Here is a 201-nt window from a genome sequence, read left to right as displayed (position 1 = left end):
GCCCCACACCCCGCACGTCCCTGCCCTGGCTGCTTTTAGCAGCTGCTTCTCCATCCTGCACCCTAGACTTCTTCTAGCTTCTGAGGTCTAAGCTGTTAGGAAGTGTCGCTCACCTTAGTCCAAGTCTTCTGCATCTCTGTCTCTCTCCCACTTCTTTTTCCCTCTCACCTTGATTTTTTTTTTTTTTTTTTTTTTTTTTTT

The sequence above is a fragment of the Chinchilla lanigera genome, unplaced genomic scaffold (assembly GCF_000276665.1).
Source record: "Chinchilla lanigera isolate Chin_1 unplaced genomic scaffold, ChiLan1.0 scaffold00024, whole genome shotgun sequence".
In the NCBI taxonomy this organism is placed as follows: Eukaryota; Metazoa; Chordata; class Mammalia; order Rodentia; family Chinchillidae; genus Chinchilla; species Chinchilla lanigera.
The sequence above is the reverse complement of the archived record's forward strand: the minus strand, read 5'-3'. Positions refer to the sequence as shown.